Here is a 19,509-nt window from a genome sequence, read left to right on the forward strand (position 1 = left end):
CTAACTGAAATTTCTTTCTGTTAATTGATTTCTCAGGGTTATATTGGAGTAAGAGTTAGAGTTAGAACCCAGGATTCTTGGACCCCTGCAACTTCCAGTAATTATCGGGGGGCCCTCAATCTCCATAACACCTTCCCACCTCAAGTCCAGAGCGTTTTTTTTTTTTTAAAGATTTTATTTATTTATTTGAGAGAGAATGAGAGAGAGAGCACATGAGAGGGGGGAGGGTCAGAGGGAGGAGCAGACTCCCTGCAGAGCAGGGAGCCCGATGCGGGACTCGATCCCGGGACTCCAGGATCATGACCTGAGCCGAAGGCAGTTGCTTAACCAACTGAGCCACCCAGGCGCCCAAGTCCAGAGCGTTTTGAGCAATTTTACCAGACCTGTGTCTGCTGCCCGGGATGTGGGCACTCCTGATTCGGATGCTGGTGGGAAGGGAGGGCGACCTCCCCCAATCTTGGGCAAACACTCATGACTACCGGGCAACCTCTCCAGCAGTCATGATTTTTCTGTTTTTCCTTCTTCTTAAAGAAATTTCATGGTTTCTCGAGTCACAGCACAAAGAAGAATGTATGTTTCACCGTTTATTATGTAGCCGATTCCATGTATTTCTGACAGTTCCATCACACTTCTGACATTTACGATGCTTTTCTCTCGGGGTGTGAGTAGAAGGAGATGTTTACCCCCAGGCCCCACCCCGAGATCCAGGAAAGGGAAAGACCTGGGGGTTAGAGACAACCTATGTGACTTGTGTTTCAACAAATGGATCACCAGCCCTACAGCCCCCACCTCCCCGACCTTCCCCACCCAGCCAGGGTTCTCTACACATCAACGCCTCTCCTGCTGGCAAGTGGTAAGAAATACTATGTGACAGGATGGTTTCCATGGCAACCCTCATTTCCAGTTAAACAACCGGGCACTGATGAAAGGATCTCGTTTGCTTTGGTTAAAGGGTTTGTGGGGAAGGGTGTGAGGCTCCTTCCTTCCTCCCTCTCTCCTTCCCCTTTCTTACTCCCCACCTTCCAGGGCTCCTTTCCAGGGAGGAGGAAAGGCGCCTCGGGGTCAGGCCCTGGAGAACAAGGACTCCCGCTCCTGGCTGGACCAGAGGGGCCAGGATGGGGGACTCAGACCTGAGAGCCTGCGTGGCCTCAGCTGGTGGCCACCGCCTCCCTGCCAGCCCCACCTGCTTCAGGTCCCAGGTCCCCTGCCCTCCCAGAAGAGGGGCCCGTTGCAGGAAGAAATAGGCTGGAGCAGGACCCTGTGTCCCAACAGGTGGTTGGGTAATTAAGTGAGCTTTATGCACACAACGCTGTTTTGCCCAATGTAATTGCAGTTTCCATATAAATAATTCACGGGAAATTATTAGAGTGAGGACATCGCCCGCCTCCTCATAATTTGCTTAACCGAAATAGGCTCTTTCATCATCTGCGTTGATTTGCCTTAAGACCATGCACTCAGCATCCTTCATAGGCCGGCTCCTTCGAAACCGAGAATGCAGAATTTAATTAAGTTATGCAAATCGGGTGTCCCCTGCCTGGGGAGAGGCAGGGTGTTTGCCCACATGGCTGTGGGTGGTGCAGGGGAGGGGAGGAGGGGCCTTGTTATGCCCCTGGTGGTGGACACCTGTTTGGGGAAGTGCCAGGCAGCCCCCTCCCACCCGAGGAAGAGCAGCACCCCCGTGGTGAGTTCAGGAGCCGGACTCCACAGTTGGAGCAGAGCAGAGTCAGAGCTTGAACTCTGGGGTCTTCCCCCCACTGCCCCGACTGACTCGATGTGTGATTTGGGGGAAGCCCCTAACCTCAGCTTCCTTCTCTGTAGAAGGAGGCTGATAAAGAAAGTCATCTCCTAGGACTGTGATAAGGAGTAAATGAGAGAATCTGTGTAAAGCACTAAATCTGGTCCTGGCCAGAGTGCTCAATAGTAGCTGCTGTCACCGTTACTATTACTATTATTGATGTTGTTGTTAGATCACACTCTTTGTGGCTTCCATGGCGCTCGATGGAAGTATGTGGCGGAGTCCACCTGTCCTCCTGCCACAGGGAGGGTTACACTGAAAACTTCCTCCATGAACGGTTCCATAGTTTTTGGAAGGAACTGTCAACTTAGAGGAGGGAAGCTGACATTTTGGAGGCGAACAGATCAAGGTTCAAATCCCAGTTCTGCCACTAACATACTTTGCTTTTGCAGGCCCTGAGTACCTCTTGGGGGATATGGGGGTAATATCCTTGCCTCTCTTGGGGCTGGTGAGCTGAACCCCAGGCACATGTCTGCTCCACAGTTTATGCTCAACTCATGGTGAACGAACCCTCAAGGCTGAGCCAGCCTCCCCTTAGAGCCCAGGAGCCTCCTCATGCCCCACCCTTCCCTTTGCTTAGTGGTGGTCCTCCCTCCCCTCCTGGCAGGCCCCCTTTCTCTCACGCTTTCGGTCAAAGGGTCAAAGAAGCCATGAAGTCATGCACCCTGAGGTATAAGGGACTGAGAAGCTTAAACACTCTACTCTTCTTGAGGAGACTTATTTTCTCAAGGGGATAACGTGCTTAGTTTTTCTTAAACCAGAAGTTCAGCGCTCTAATGGAAATATGCCATAAACGTGCAAGAAAGCCCAGAGCTGCTCCCGAAATCCCCACTGGGAAGCTTCCTCACGACGGAAGCACTGGGTCTGGGAATCCGCCCCGGTGGCTGGTGCCTCTCATCGGCTCTGTGTCTCTTGCTCAGACTCCAGCTCCGTCAGAGCCAGGGGCTTCATTCCTGTAACAAGTATTTATTGAGCATCTGCTATCGGCCAGGCCCTTCAAGAAGCCCTGGGTTTACGGTGGTGAGCGAAGCAGACACCGTTCCTGCCCTCACGGAGCTGAACGCTGGCGGGCTGGCAGGTGTCCCAGGGTGGTGACTAGCAGCCCTTGCAGAGACGCGCGGTGCACTCAGTAAGGCTTCAAAAGGAAGCGAACGGGGAGGAAGACTGAACAGCAGGAGGACACATTCAAAATGGCGGCGGGTAATGGAGGGGTCCATGCAGGAGCAGGAGTCTAGGAGGCGAAGACTCAGAGCAAGGGCATCGCTGACAGAGGCAAGTGCATGTTCAAAGCGTGGAGGCAGGAAAAGGCAGATGGACGCCTTTGAGGAATTGCAAGAGACGCGTGACTGGAGTGACTAAGGGAGACACAAGGTGACCTTGGTGAAGTCGCAAAAGGCAAGGGTCTTGGGTGATAGGGAGGCGTCTCCAGCAGGAGATGCCAAGCCTGGAGTCCTGGCCAGATTCACAGATAATACCCAGGCCTTGTGTCCCAAATAAGCCGATGCCCCATCTCAGAGGAAGAAAGACGCACACCTGCCAGCTCTCGAGGGACGGGGAAGGATCGCCAACTTGGTGTCAGAAAGGCCAGTTGCGTTCTGGCTCTTGTGGTTGCTCCTTATGAAATTCACTGCCCCAAGCCTTCACATCCCCACCTTTCTCTGCCCTGCCCTGGGCCCTGGGAGGCTGGTCTGTAGGGACTGCATCACTAGGCTCCCTTTCCCTCTGGCTTGGCTGCTCGGAGGTACCAGTCCAAAGACTGGCAGGTGGGAGAGGGAGGGGAAGGTACTGGTTTCCCCTGCTCCTGTCCTGCTTGGCCACCACGAAAAGGCCACCACCCCCGTCTCCTGTTCCTCTCCTGCAGCTGCTGAACCCAGGCTCTGGTAAGAGCTCCCTCCAAGGTCCCCTCAGCCAGGAATGGTAGTGTCCCCCGCTGCCGCTAGCCCTGAGGTGCTTTGCTGTTCCTTGTCGGTTTCCCCTAAGATGCCCACATCTTTGTGAAGGGAACTCTTAGTGGGTTTGATGGTTAACTTGATGTGTCAACTTGACTGGGCCACAGGGTGTCCAGACATTTGGTCAAACATCACTTTGGGTGTATCTGTGAAGGTGCTTCTCAATGAGATTAACATTCGAATCAGAGACCGCGTAAAGCACACTGCCCTCCGTAGTGTGGGTGGGCCCCATCTAATCAGTTGAAGACCTGAGTAGAACAAAAAGGCAGACCCTTCCCTGAGTAGAGGAAAACTCCTCCTGTCTGAGGCCTTCAGGCTGGGACCCTGATCCTTTTCTGCCTTCAGGCCAGAACTGAAACATTAGCTCTTTCTGGGTTTTCAGCCTGCTGCATTTCAGTCTGGAACTTACCCCATCGTTTCTCCCGGTTCTCGAGGTTGACGTTTGCAGATCTGCGTGTGCCGGGCTTACCTCATGGGGCTGTGGGGAGGCTCTCACAAGCCGGGATCTACGGAAGTGCTCTGTAAACTGCTACGTGCTGTGATTGTGAGACATGACGTACATTGCATTTTTGTACTCCTGAGGGCTTGTTTATGCTGTTTGTTCGCTGAGGTAGGGTCAGACACGACGCTCAGGTGTGTGATTTCAGGCCCAGTCTCTGGGAGCTGCTCTCCAGTGCACAGCGTGAAGGCTGAGATCAAGCCATAACACCAGCTCTTCCCTGCACTTTTGCTCGTTAGGACAGTGGGAGGCAGAGAAGTCAGGAGCACAGGATTAGAGGCCAGTTAGGTCTGGGACCAAATCCCAGTGCCTCCTTTTTTGGCCTGTGTGGCCTTTGGCAGCTCTCTCACTTCTAAGCCTCAGATTCTCACTTGTAAAACAGGGACATTAACAGGGAATCATATAGTTATTATCTGTATGTATTCCACGATGTTGTCACTAAGATTACCCAGTGCTTGGCATGTTGTAAACCTTCAGGAAATGCTAGTTATTACCACTCTGTTGGTAACCAGCTGTGTGACCTTGGGCAAGTCATTTCACTTTTCTGGGCCTCAGTGATCTTTTCTCTAAAATATATCTGGAACAAGTGAATGCATTAGTTTTCTATTGCTGCATAACAGATTTCTACAACTTCAGTCCCTAACACAATACGCATTTATTATCTTGAAGTTCCTGTGTGTTGGAAGTCCCAGCATGGGTTAGCTGGGTCCTCTGCTGGGGATCTTACCAGGCTGTGGTCAAGGTGGTAGCCGGGCTGCATTCTTTTTTTCTTTAAGCTTTTTAAAAAAGATTATTTATTTATTTTAATGAGAGAGAGAGAGAGAGAGAAAGTGCATGAGTGAGTGGGGGGAGGGGCAAAGGGAGAGGAAGAGAATCTCAAGCAGACTCCATGCTGAGCATGGAGCCTGACCCAGGGCTTGATATCACGACCCTGAAATCATGACCTGAGCTGAGATCAAGAGTTGGACATTTAACTGACTGAGCCACACAGGTAGGAGCCCCTGGGCTGCATTCTTATCCTGAGCTCAGTGTGTTCTTCTAAGTGCATTTGGGTTGTTGGCAGAATTCAGTTCCTTGTGACAGTGAGACTGGGGCCATAGCTCCTCCAGGCTGCCCCTCTCCATAGACCGTTCACAGCATTCCTGTTTGCTCCTTCAAGGCCAGCAGGAGAGTGTCCCTCTCAAGAGGGGCCGAGGGTCTCTTAAGGGTTTTACCAGATTAAGTCTGGCCCACCCAGGATAATCTTTTGCTTAATTCAAATCAACTGATTTGGGACATTAATTACATCTGAAAACAATTCCTTCACCTTTGCCATTTAAGTGATATGATCAAGGGAGTGATATCCCATCATGTTTGCCGTATTATACTGGTTGGAAGCAGTCATTGGCTCTGCCCACACTCAGAGGGAAGGCATAGAGGGGGCATGACACCAGATGGCAGAAATCATGAGGGCCACCCTGGGATTCTGTGACCACAGTGAATTATCCATAACAATGTTCTTAGTGTCTGTCTCCCTATAGACTGGAAGCTCGAATGCTTGGTTGCTGCTTTGTCTCCAGTGTATAAAACACAGCAGGGGTTTGTGACCCCAGACATTTGGTCAAATGTTATTCTGGGTGTGTCTGTGAGGGTGTTTCTGGCTGAAATTAACATTTGAATTATATACTGAATAAAGCAGATTGCCCTCCCTGATGTGGGTGGGTCTCATTCAATCAGTTGAAGACCTCAGTAGGACAAAAAGGCTGAGAAGAGGGAACATCTTGCACCTGACTGTTCAGCTGAGACATTATTCTGCTCCTGTTCTCAAACTGAAACTTATACCATTGATTCTCTTGGGTCTCTTGGGACTGCAGATCTTGGGACTTCTCAGCCTCCATAATCATGTGAGCCAATTCCTTAAAATCAGTTTCCCCTCTTCTCTCTATATCAATCTACACCGATATCTATTTCTAATCTATAGGTCTCTCTCCATATATATATATATATATAATTTTTAGCTACTGCAAATAGTGCTGCTGTGAATATTTATATGAATATATATTCAATATATATATTCAATCAATTCAATTAAATATATTCAGTATATGTATATTGTATGAATATATATATGCTATATATAATATTTTTATGAATATATACATATTTGTGTGAATAAATATATATATATACACTATTGGTTCTATTTCTCTGGAGAACACTAACATAGTGTTCAATAAATACATGTTGACTGTTGCATGTGACTTTATCATCTCGTGGGTCCCTTCCAGCTCTCATACTCATTGATTTGGGAAGTAGGCAGTGGTAGGGAGCAGGGCACTGGGTACAAGGTACAGGGGAGCAGAATCTGCTCTGGAGCTGACTCAAGCTCAGATGTCTCTTCAGCTGTACTCTCTCTGTCTTTCTCCATCATCTCCAGGCCTTGACTGGGGAGTTAAGATAAGGGGAGGACAAGACACAAAACAGTAATCTTCCCTACTGGTCCTGCACCTCTTTACGGATCCTTTTATTTTTAAGCTTTATTGAAATATAGTTGACATACAATAAACTGAACATATTTAAAGTGTACAATTTGATGAGTTTTGACATATGTGTGTTCAAGATAATGAATATATCCATCATCCCCAAAAGTTTCTTTGTGCCCCTTTGTAATCTCTCTCTCCTGTGCTCCCCCACCCCTAATTCCCAGGCAACCACAGATCTGCTTGTCACTATAGATTCATTTGCATCTCCTAGAATTATATAAATGGAAGCATACAGTATGTACTCTTTTTTTGTCTGCCTTCTTTCACTCAGCATAATTATTTTGAAATCCATCTGTGTTGTTGTATATATCAATAGTTCATTCCTTTTCATTTCTGATAGTATTTCATTAAATGAATACACCACAGTTTGTTTATCTGTCTGCCAGTTGATGGACATTTGGGATGTTTCCAATTTTTGGCTGTTACAGACAGTGCTGCTGTGAATATTTGTATGAAAGTCTTGGTATGGACAAGCACGTTCATTTCCCTTGGACAAATACCTAAGAGAGGAATGACTGGGCCCTGTAGTAGGTGGCTGTTTAAATTTTTGAGAATCTGCCGTGCTGTTTTCTAAATTAGTTGTGCCATTTTATAGCTCCCCCAGACGTGTAAGAGAATTCCACTTGCCTCACTTCCTTGGCAACATTTGGTATGGTCAGACATCTTCATTTTAGACATTCCAGAAGGGGGGGAAATCGGAGGGGGAGAAGAACCATGAGAGACAATGGACTCTGAAAAACAAACTGAGGGTTCTAGAGGGGAGGGGGGTGGGAGGATGGGTTAGCCTGGTGATGGGTATTAAAGAGGGCACGTTGTGCATGGAGCACTGGGTGTTATGCACAAACATATGAATCATGGAACACTATATCTAAAACTAATGATGTAATGTATGGGGATTAACATAACAATAAAAAAATTTATTAAAATTAATTTTAGACATTCCAATAAATGCACAGTGGTGTCTCATTGTGACTTTAATTTGAATTTCCCCAATGACTAATGACATAGAGCATCTTTCCACATGCTTCTTTGCTATCTGTATATCTTCTTTGGTAAAGTCACATCCTTTGCCTATCTTTAAATAGGCTTGTTTATGTCCTTATTACTGAATTGTGAGTTATTCATACATCATGGACACAACTCTTTTATCAAATAAGTGACTCATAGATACTTTCTCTCAGCCTATGGCCTGTGTTTTCATTCTCTTAACAGTGTTTTTGAAGAGCAGTTTTTAATTTTGATGAAATCCAGTTTACCAGTTTGTTCTTTTATGTGGTCATATCTAAGATATCTTTGCCAGACCCAAGGTCATAAGGGTTTTCTTTTGTTTTCTTCTAGACATTTTAAAGTTTTAGATTTTACATTTAGATCACTGTTCCCTTTTGAGTTAATATTTGTATATGGTGTAAGAAATGGATCAAAGCACCTATTTTTACATGTAGATATCCTATTGTTCTAGGCACTGTTAATGGAAAATATTATCCTTTCTCCTCCAAATTGTCTTTATGAATTTGTCAAAAATCAGTTATCTGTGTATGTTTGGGTCTATTTCTGTCCTCTATCCTGTTACATGATTAATTTAATTTAATTTAATTTAATTTAATTTAATTTAAAAAATATTTACACCAATAGTACACTATCTTGATTACTGCAACTTTATAACTCCTGAAATCAGATAGTGCTAATCCTCCAACGTTGAACTTCTTTTTCAAAGTTGTTTTGTCTATTTTGGGTTCTTTGAATTTTCATACACATTTTTGAATCAATTTCTACTAAAAGGTATGCTAGTATGTTGATTGCAGTTACAGTGAATCTACAGATGAATTTGGGAAGAATTTTAATAACATTGAATTTCTAACCCATGCACATAGTATATAACTCCATTTATTCAGACATTTAAAAATTTCTTTCAGTGATGTTTTATGGTTTTTCCCACATGCCTATGTTTTTCAACTTTTACAGATTTATCCCCAAGTATTTTATATTTTTGATACCACTGTAAATGATATTGTGCTTTCTTAATTTCTATGTTTGAGTTTTCATTATTAGTATATAAAAACAATCGATTTTTGTGTATTGATATTGTATCCTTTAACATTGATAAACTCACTTATTAGTTATAGTAGCTTTTAATGGATTCCATTGGAATTTTTCATAGACAATCATATTGTTTGCAAGTAATGGCAGCTTTCTTTCCAATCTTGATTCCATTTGTTTCTTTTTCTTTTCTTATCACACTGGCTAGAACCTCCAGTGCAATGTTGAACAGAACTGGGCATGCTTGTGTTGCTCTTGGCCTTGGTGTGTGTGTGGGATGGGGGAAGAGAGATAATTAATCTTTTGAACAGGCACCCTTTATCAGGTTGGGGAAGATCCTTTTATTCCCCCTTTACTGTGAAGTTTTGTTCCATTTGGCTGTTAGATTTTGTCAAATGTTTTCTTTGCATATATTGAGAAGATCATATGGTTTTTCTTTTTTTTAATTTATTCCTATGATGAATTACATTGATGAAATTTGAATGTTAAACCAACCTTGCATTCCTGAAATAAATCCCACTTAGTCATGATTATTATCTCTTTTGTATATTGTTGGATTCCACTAACTAAAATTTTGTTTAGAATTTTTTCATCTATGATATTAATCTGTAATTTTCTTTTCTTTTTTTTTTTTTTTTTTTTTTTATTTAAAGATTTTTATTTATTTATTTAACAGAGATAGAGAGAGAGCACAAGTAGGCAGAGCGGCAGACAGAGGGAGAGGGAGAAGCAGGCTCCCCGCCGAGCAGGGAGCCCGATGTGGGGCTCGATCCCAGGACCCTGGGATCATGACCTGAGCCGAAGGCAGATGCTTAATGACTGAGCCACCCAGGCGCCCCTGTAATTTTCTTTTCTTGTAATATCTTTGTGTGATTTTGATATCTGGGTAACACTGGACTCATAGAATGAGTTGGAAAGCATTGCCTCCTCATTGAGGACTTTGCATACAATTAGTATTTTTTTTCTGTAAGTATTGGTAGAATTCACCAATGAACCTATCTAGGCCTGAAGTTTTATTTGTCAGAAAATTTTAACTGAAAAAAAAATTCAATTTTTTTTTAATGGATATAAAAATCTCTTCAGGTTATCTATTTCCTCTTTAGTTGAGAGTTGGTACTTTCCATCTTTCAGTATATTGATTTTATCTTAGTTGGATTTATTGGCATTTGCTTATTTATAATATGCTCTTATTATTCATTAATATATGTGGAATCTGCAGAGTTGCCCCACCTCTCATTATTATATTGGCAATTTGTGTCTTCTCTTTATTTCTACTGATGAGTCTTGCTAAAGACTCATCAATTTTATTGATATCCTCCAGGGACAAACTTTTGATTTCATTGATTTTTCTATAATATTTTACTGTTTTCTAGTTTATTGATTTCTGTTCTAATCTTTATCAGTATCAGAACACTTAGCTTACTTTGGGTTTCATTTACTCTTTGCTTTCAAACTTTTAAGGTGGAAGCTCAGGTCTTTGATGTGCTACTTTCTTCTTTTCTTCTTTTCTAATATAGGCATTTAGTGCTCTGTCTCCCCTTCCCCCCATTCCACAAGTCCACTGCTTTGGTGGCTTCCCATAATTTTAATTAGGTTGTGTTTTATTTTTACTCAATTCAAAATACTTTCTACTTCCCTTTTTTATTTCTTCTGTGACCCATGCATTATTAAAAGTGTGTTATTTCATTTCCAAATATTTGGGGATTTTCCAGGGTTATTTCTGTTATTAATCTCTAATTGAGAAAACATTTTGTATGACTTGTGCTCTTTACATTTACTGAGACTTGTTTGTGTTGCAAAATATGCTCCATCTTGTGAAATGTCCTTTGGACACTAAAAAAAGTTGCATTCTGTTATTGTTGGGTGGGATCTTCCGTAGTGTCAAACAGGTCAATTTGTTTGATAGTGCTATTCAAATCATCTCTATCTTTGATAATTTTTTGTCTACTTGTTCTATAAATTACTGAAAATGGAGTTTAGTCTCTATAATTATGGATTTGCCCATTTCTCCCTGTAGTTCTGTCAATTTTTACTTCATGTTTTTGAAGCTCTGTTATCAGGTGCATAAACATTTAGGATTGTTAAGTCCTCTTGATGAATTGCCTCCCCTTTCATTATGAAATAACTTTTAAAAAATACCTGCTAATATTCTTTGAACTGAAATCTACTTTTTCTGAAGTTAATGTAGACACTAAGTCTTGCTTTCTTTTTACAGCTCTACTGAGATATAAGTTACGCAACCTAAATTCACCCACATTAAATGTATATAGTTCAGTGGTTTTTGGTGTATTTATGGAATTGTGTGAACATCTCTACAATCTAATATTAGAACCTCTTTTCATTACCCCCAAGGAAATCTCATACCCATTAGCAGTTTCCCCACTTTCTTCTCCTCCCACCCTCAGCCTTAGGCAACTATTTTTACTCTTTATAGAGTTGCCTGTTCTGTACATTTCATACAGATGGAATCATATAATATGTGGTTTTTGTATTTGGGATTTTAAAAATTATTTTTAATTAAAACTTTTACTTTGAGATAATTAAAGATTCATATGCAGTTGTGAGAAATAGTACAGAGAGAGCACATTACTCTTTAACCAGTTTCCCACAATGGTAATATCTTGCAAAATTATAGTACACTATCACAACCAAGATACGTATATTGACATGATCAATACACAGATATTTTTATCACCATGAACATCCCTCATGTTGCCCTACCCTCCCACACGCACCTCCTCCTTAACTTTTGACAATCACTAATCTGTTCTCCATTCCTTTAATTTTGTCATTTTAAGAATGTTATATGAATGGAATTATACAGTATATAACCTTTTGGGATTGGGTTTTTTCATTCACCATATTTCTTTGGAGATGCATGTAGGTTGTTGCATATAGGAATAAATTTGTTCTTTTTCATTGCTAGTATTCCATGGTATGAATGCATCACAGTTTAACTGTTCATCCACTGAAGGACAGCTTGGTTGTTTTGGCTATTATGATTAAGGTTGTTACATTCATGTACAGGTTTTTATGCGAATGTAAGTGGTCATTTCTCTGGGATAAATGCCCAGGAGTACAATTACTGGGTTGTTTAGTAGTTGCAAGTTTAGTTTTTCAAGAAACTGCCAAATAGGTTTCTAGAGTAGCTATACCACTTGCCATTCCACTGGCAATATACAAATGATCCAGTTTCTCCACGTTTTTGCCAGCTTTTGGTGTTGTCATTACTATTATTATTATTATTTTAAGATTTTGTTTATTTGTCAGAGAGAGAGAGAGAGAGTGAGCGCACAAACAGGGGGAGTGGCAGGGCAGAGGGAGAAGCAAGCTCCTTGCTGAGCAAGGAGCCCAATACAGGACTCGATCCCAGGACCCTGGGATCATGACCTGAGCTGAAGGCAGATGCTTAACTGACTGAACCACCCAGGCATCCCTATTATTATTTTTTATTTTAGCCATTTTGAAGTGTGTGTAGAAATATTTCACTGTAGTTTTAATTTGCATTTCTCTAGAGGCTGATATGTTGGACATCTTTTTATGTGCTTATTTTTCATCTATATATCCTCACTTTCTAAGTAAATTTTTTTTTTTTTTTTGCCATTGAGTTTTAAGGGTTTCTTTGTTGGACATGCAGTTTACAAATATTTGTTCTCTGTATCTTATTTTTTCAAACTTTTGGTTGAAAAGGTCTTTTACAGAGCAAAAGTTTTAAAAATTTTAATAAAGTCTAATTTATAAAAATTTCCTTTTTCAATCTTGCTTTGGTGTCAAGTCTAAGAACTTTTTGCCTACATCTATATTTTGTCCTATTTTTTTCTAAATATTTTGTAGTTTTACATTTTATATTTATGTTTGATCCATTGTGAGTTACTTTTGTATAGGCATATGGGATTTAGGTTGACGTTTTTTGTTGTTTTGTTTTGTTTTTGATTTTTGCCTTGTCCAATTGCTCCAGCACTGTATGTTGAAAAGGCTATTTTTCCTCCATTGAATTGCTTTTGCACCTTTGTCATCAATCAATTCGACATATTTATGTGGGTCTATTTCTGGATTCTCTATTCTGTTCCATTTATCTTTGTGTCTATTTCTCTGCCAATACCCACAGTCTTGATTACTATAACTGTTTAAGTCTTGAAATCAAGTAGACCGATTCCTCTCACTTTATTCATTTTTTTCAAAATTGTTTCAGCTGTTTCAGTTCCTTTGTCTTTCTATATAAATTTTATAATAATCTTATCCATACATCCAAAATATTGGTCTGGTATTTTGATAGAAAATCCATTAAACCTGTATATTAGTATGATGAGAATTAATATCTTTACTCATTTTTGTTGTGTCTTCCAATTTGTGAGCAGAGCTATCTCTCCATTTATTTAGATCTTACTGATTACTTTCATTGATATTATGTAGTTGTTAACATACCAGCATTGTATGTTTTTTTTAGATTTACATGTATTTATTTTTTAAAAGAGTGATTGTTAATGGTATTGTATTTTTAATTTTGGTTTCCGTATGTTTTTTGCTAGTATATAGAAATATAATTGATTTCTGTATGTTTATCTTATATCCTGCAATCTTGTTGAACTCACTTACTAGTTTTAGAAGTTTTTTGTAGATCCTTGGAATTTTCTACCTAGGCAATTATGTCATCTACAAATAGAGACAATTTTATTTCTTCCTTTGCAACTGTATGCATTTTATTTCCTTTTCTTACCTTATTGCACTGGTTGGAACTTTCAGCACTATGCTGAATTAGAGTGAGTAAGAAGATATCCTTTCCTTTTATCCAATCTTAGGGGGGAAAGCTTTCAGTTATACATGACTTAGTAGTTAACTGTAGGTTTTTGTAGTCACTCTTTATCTAGTTGAGGAAGTTTTCCTCTATAATTATTTATCCTAGAGGTTTCTTTTTAAATTATGAATGAGCATTGAATTTTGTTAAATGCTGTTTCTGCATTGATTGATATAGTCATATGATTTTTCCTTTTTAACCTGTTAATATTGTGGATTACATTGATTAAACTCTGAATATTGAACCGGTATTGCATCCCTAGAATAAACCCCACTCAGTCATGGTGTGTAATTTTTTTTTGTTGTTGTTCCTGAATTCTATTTGCTAATATTATTTAAGAGTTTTTGTATCTATATTTTTGAGGAATGATGGTTGATAGTTTTCTTTTTGTTTACTGTCTTTGTCAAGTTTGCTATCAGAGTAATACTAGCTTCATAAAATTAATTGAAAAATGTTCTCTCCTCTTCTATTTTCTAGAAATGGTTTGTAAAATTGATGTTACTTTTTCTTTATATGTTTTATAGAGTTTCCCAGTGAAGCCATCTGAACCTGAAATTCAAAATTTGGGGGAGTTTTTTTATTACACATTCAATTTCCTTAATAGTAACAGAGCTATTTAGTGATCTATCTCATTTTAGGTGAGTTGTGCTAGTCTGTGTTTTCTGAGGAATTGGTCCATTTCATTTATGTTGTCAAATGTATGTGTATAGTTGTTCATAGTAATCCTTTTTTATAATTTTTTTAATTGAAGTAAAATTGACATACAATATCCTATTAGTTTCAGGTGTACATCATAGTGATTTGATATTTTTATACATTACAAAATAATCCCCGTAAGTCTAGTTATCATCTGTCACCATCCACAGTTATTATAATGTTATTGGCTATATTCCCTATGCTGTGCATTACATACCCATGACTTATTTATTTTATAATTGATAGTTTGTACCTTTTGATCTCCTTCACCTATTTTGCCCAACTCCCAACCCCTCCTCCCTCTGGTAATCAACAGTTTGTTTCCTGTATCTAAGAGTCTGTTTCTGGTTTGTTTTGTTTGTTCATTTGTTTTTGTGTTTTAGATTCCACATGCAAATGAAATCATATAGTATTTGTGTTTCTCTGTCTGACTTATTTCACTTAGCATAATACCCTATAGGTCTTTCTCTGTCTGACTTATTTCACTTAGCATAATATCCTATAGGTCCATCCATGTTGCAAATGACAAGATTTCATTCTTTTTTATTGCTGAGTTTCTTTATCCATTTATCTATCTGTGGGCACTTAGGTTGCTTCCACATCTTGGTTATTGTAAATAATGATGCAATGAACATAGGAGCGCATATATCTCTTCAAGTTGGTGCTTTCATTATATTTGGATCAATAACCAGAAGTGAAACTGCTAGATCATATGGTAGTTATATTTAAATTTTTTGAGGAAACCCCATACTGTTTTCCATAGTGGCTGTGCCAATTTACATTCCCACCAACAGTGTGTCAGGATTCCCTTTACTCCACATCCTCACCAATTCTTGTTGTTTCTTGTTCTTTTGATAATAGCCAATCTGACAGATGTGAGGTGATATCTCATTGTGATTTTGATTTGCATTTCCCTGATGATGAGTGGTGTTGAACATGCAACCCTGCTTCAAGCAAGTCTATCAGTGCCATTTTTCCAACAGCATTTGCTCACTTCATGTCCCTCTCACAGTATTTCAAACGTTTTCATTATAATTATATTTGTAATAACGATCTGTGACCACTGATTATGACTCGATGAAAGCTCAGATGATGGTATATACATTGTTTTTTTAGGCATAATGCTATTGTACACTTAATGGGCTACAGTATAGTGTAAACATAACTTTTATATGCACTGGGAAACCAAAAAAAAAATCATTTGACTCACTTTATTGTGATATTTGCTTTACTGCAGTGATCTGGAATTGAACCTACAATGTCTCCAGGTATACCTGTAATTATTTGGCCCCTCTCTTTCTTTTTTCTTGATGAAGTCTGGCTAGAGGTTTATCAATTTTGTTTATTTTTTCAAGAAGCCAGGCTATGGGTGCCTGGGTAGCTCAGTCAGTTAAGTGTCTTCCTTTGGCTCAGGTCATGATCCTGGAATCCAAGGATCAAGCCCTGCATCGGGGTCCCTGCTCAGTGAGGAGTCTGCTTCTCCCTCTCTCTCTTCTCATCCCCTCATTCATGCTCTCTCTCTCTCTTGTTCACTCTCTCTCATTCAAATAAATAAATAAAATATAAAAAAAAGCCAGCCTTTAATTTCTTCTATTCTTTTAAGTCTATTTATTTCCACTCTGCTCTTTATTATTTCCTGACTTCTATTAAATTTGGGCTTTGTTCTTCTTTTTCTAGTTTCTTTAGATATAAAGTTAGTTACATTTGGGATTTTTCTTGTTTCTTGAGGTAGACCTATATCACTATGAATTTTCCTTTTAGGACTGCTTATGCTGCATCCCAAAGATTTTGGAAAGATATGTTTCTGGTTTTAGTTGTCTCAGGTATTTTCAATCACCTCTTTGAATTCTCTGTTGACCCATTGGTTTTTTTAAGAGCGTGTTGTTTCATCTTCATGTGTTTGTATTTTTTCCAGTTTTCTTCTTCCAATTGATTTCTAGTTTCATGCTGTTGTGGTTGGAAAAGATGTTTGATATGTTTTTAATCTTCTTGAGTTTACTGAGACTTGTTTTGTGGTCTAACTGATCTATCCTGGTGAATGTTCCATATGCACTTGAAAAGAATGTGTATTCTCCAGGTTTTGGATGGACTGCTTTTTATATCTGTTAAGTCTCTCTGGTCTAATGTGTCATTTAAGGCCAATGTTTACTTCTGTCTGGATAATCTATCCATTGATGTAAGTGGGGTATTAAATTCCCCTATTATTGTCTTGCTATCTATTTCTTCCTTATGTCTGTAAATATTTGCTTTATTTTTTTAGGTGCTCCTATATTGGGTGCATACATCTCTATGAATGCTATATCCTCTTCTTGAATTGATCCCTCTATCATTATGTAGTGTTCGTCTTTGTTTTTGTTGCAGTCTTTATTTTAAAGTCCATTATGTCTGATATGAGTATTGCTACTCCAGCTTTCTTTTCATTTGCATTTGCATGGAATATCTTTTTCCATCCATTTGCTTTCAGTCTATCTGTCTTGAGCAGTCTGGCTAGAGTGCCTGGACCCTGCCCCCATCCATACTTTCAGGGTGGAGGGGAATGTAAAAAATGGTGCTTTCCAGTGCCTCTGACCCTGCAGAGAGTTCTGGCAATTCCTGCCTATTTGTTGGACACTCTAGGGTTAGTAAATGAATTTCCTTTACTTATAGTCTAGGAGCCCTTTACGGCACCATTTTTTCATTGTGTTTCAGTGTGGGTGAGTCTGTGCATGGACCCCCTCAGTGATGTCCCTCTCTACTGCAAGTTGTCACATTGGAGACGAGGTTCCTGTCATTACAATGTCTCTATCTCTCTAACCCTTCTCTATATTTATTGTGCAGATGCTGTTCAATCAGTGCTTAGTTCTTCAGGAGGAATTGTTCTATATGTAGGGATAGATTTGGTATGTCTGTGGGAGGAGGTAAGTTCTGGGTGTTCCTATGCCACCATCTTTTACCTTCTTTTATACTTTTACTATCTGCAGGGTCTGTAATGATATCCCTTTCCATTCCTGATATTGGTAATTTGTGTCTGTTTTTTTTTTCTTTGTCAGTCATGCTAGGAATTTTTCAAGTTATATTAATCTTTTCAAAGAACCAACTCTGTTTTGGTATTCTGTCTTCAGTTTTAATTTTTTCTGCTCTCATATTTATTATTTTCTTCTTTCTGCTTTCTTTGATTTTAAGTTGCTCTTCTTTTTCTAGATTCTTAAGGTGAAAACTTAGATTGCTAATTTGACTAAATTTTCCTCTTTTCTAGTGTATGCATTGAATGCTATAAATTTCCCTATCATCACTGCTTTAGCTATGTCCCACAAATTTTGATATGTCAAATTCCTATTTTCACTCAATTCCCTATCCTTTTAAAAGATTTCCCTTGAGACTTGCTTTTTAATCCACAAATTATTGAGAAATGTGGTTTGGTTTCCAAGTGTGCAGAGATTTTTGCTGTTATATGCCTGTTATTGGTTTTTAGTTTGATTGCATTGCAGTCAGAGGACACAGTTTGTATGATTTCAATTATTTTAAATTTGTTTAGATGTGTTTTATGCCCCAGGATATGGTCTATTTGGTATATATTCCATGGGTACTTGAAACGAATGTGTATTCTACTGTTGTTGAGTAGAGTGTTCTATAAATGCCAATTAGATCCTTTTGTTTGATGGTGTTGTTGAGTTCTTCTGTATCCCTGCTGGTTTTTTATCAAGGAGTTCTATCTATTACTGAGAGTAGAATGTTGAAGTACTCAACTGTAATTGTGCTTTTTTCTACTTCTCCTTTCAGCGCTAATAGTTTGGCTTCATGTATTCTTCAGCTCTGTTGTTTGGATCATAACCTTTTAGAATTGCTATGTCTTCTTAGTAAATTGACTCTTCTATCATTATATAACATCCCTCTCTAACTCTGGTAATTTTCCTTTCTCTGAAGTCGACTTTACCTGATATTAATATAGCTACTCCTGTTGTCCACAGATTAATGTCTGCATTGTATGTAATTTTCATCCTTTTACTTTCAACCTATCTATATCATTATATTTAATGTGAGTTTCTTGTAGACTGCATATAGTTGGGTCAGTTTTTTAACCCACTTTTTAAATTGGTGTATTTATACCATTTACATTTAATATGATTATTGATATATCAGGGCTGAAGTCTATTATTTCATTTTTTGGGGTTTTCTGTTTGGGTTTCTTTTTTGTATGTTTGTTTGCTTCTCTGTTTTCTTTCTCCTGCTTTCATGTGGGTTATTTGAACTTTTTCTTTAGAATTCCATTTTTATTTATTAATAGTGTTTTTGAATGTGTTTTTTGAACTTACCATGGCCTACTAATATCATCATCTCACCAATTCGATGAAGAGATAAGATGGGAATCTCACTTCCCTTCATGTTCCTTTACCTTCCCTCATTTATAAAATAATTCTTTTAAACAGTTCCTCTAAATACACTTAGAACCACATCAGACAATGTAATAGCGTTCATTTTAACTGTCAAACGTAATTTAGAAATTCAAGAGAAATAAGTTCTATTGAATTTATTCATATTTTTGCTTACCATGTTCTTTCTTACTTTCTGATGTTCCAAGGTTCCTTTTTTGGGGGGGAGGGGTTGGGTCTTCTGGAAAAGAATTTTTTTTTAGTTTTCTTTCTTCTAAGACTATCTTTATTCTCCTTTCATGATTACAGGATAGTTTTGCCAAATATAGAATAAATACTGCTGGGCAATAGGATTCTAAGTTGAGAGTTCTTTTCTCTCAACTCTTGAAAAATATGGTGTCACTTCCTTCTGGCCTCTATGGCTTCTGATGAGAAATTCACTGTAATTTGAATTGTTTCTCTACTAAGGATAAGATATCGTTTTCCACTGGCTGATTTCAAGAATTTTTCTTTGTCTTTAGTTTTCAGAAGTTTAATTATGATGTGTCTTGACATAGATTTCTTTGGGTTTATTCTGTTTGGGATTTGCTCAACTCCTTAAATCTATAGGTTTATGTCTCTTGACAAATTGTGGGAGTTTTCAGCCATTATTTCTTGGAGTACTTTTTCTGCTCCATCCTCTTTCTTCTCTTCTTCTGGGACTCTGATAACACAAATGTTAGATCTTTTATTATTATTCCCCAGATCTCTGAGGCTTAATTTTTTTTTTTTTTAGTCTGTATTCTCCCAGTTATTCAGATTGAGTCATATCTATATTTCTACCAATTCAGTATTTTTTTCTCCCTCCTTTCTGTTCTGATGTGGAGT

Source organism: Halichoerus grypus, chromosome 11, assembly GCF_964656455.1.
Source record: "Halichoerus grypus chromosome 11, mHalGry1.hap1.1, whole genome shotgun sequence".
NCBI classification, from domain to species: Eukaryota; Metazoa; Chordata; class Mammalia; order Carnivora; family Phocidae; genus Halichoerus; species Halichoerus grypus.